This window comes from Elephantulus edwardii, unplaced genomic scaffold, assembly GCF_000299155.1.
Source record: "Elephantulus edwardii isolate Elephantulus edwardi_28Jun2011 unplaced genomic scaffold, EleEdw1.0 scaffold00604, whole genome shotgun sequence".
NCBI lineage: Eukaryota > Metazoa > Chordata > Mammalia > Macroscelidea > Macroscelididae > Elephantulus > Elephantulus edwardii.
Window position 1 is genome coordinate 91,652 of NW_006400354.1, and position 893 is coordinate 92,544.

Below are 893 nucleotides of genomic sequence, written 5' to 3' on the forward strand. Positions count from 1 at the left end.
GGGTCGGGAGGTGAGTGTGCGCGGAGGACCAGGGTGGTGGTCAGTGTGAGGTCGGGAGATGAGTGTGCAGAGGACCAGGGTGGTGGTCAGTCCCCGGGGTCGGGGGTGAGTGTGCAGAGGACCAGGGTGGTGGTCAGTCCCCGGGGTCGGGGGTGAGTGCGTGGAGGATCAGGGTGGTGGTCAGCCCCTGGGCCCGGATGTGATTGGTCGCAGGATCAGGGTTGTGGTCAGTGCTAGGATGAGAGGGCCTGGACGTTGTGCTTAGGGCTTCACACCCCGCGCCACCTAGAGGGAGGGGCGGGGCCTGGGAGGGAGGCGGGGGCGGGGCCATTTAGAAAATGCACTGCCTTCCAGAAAGTACAGGTTTTTCTAAAGTTAATATAGAGTAAGTTTCGTTATCTGGACTGTCTTTTCATGGCTTTCCTAGTAAGAGATAGTGTTTTTATTTTATCACATTTCTTTCACATACATTAGCTCCTCTCTGATTTCTTTGCTTCCTCAGGGAGCTGCATCTGTTTGCAGACTTGCTTTTCATAAAAACAAGATTTGGGTGAAGAATCTCTTTGCCTTTTTCTGATGATTATGTAAATCCGTTAGCTATAGAAAGTGTACTGTGGACCATCTTTATCCCACTTTCGGGAGGAAAACAATTAGAAAGAGTTCTCTTAGGAGATCTTTCTCTGTCAAATCATTTGAAGACTGTGAAGAAACAATATAACCAGCCCCAGCTGTTGTTGCAAATGATCATATACAGGCATGAGCCTGAGATGACACACACCCTGGATAAAATGAGCTCCATTACATCTTGGAGATGGTAATACAGATTCTCCTAACAAATACTCACTTCCCTAAAGATCAGAACGCTTTTGTAGCACAGATCATGCATATTAACA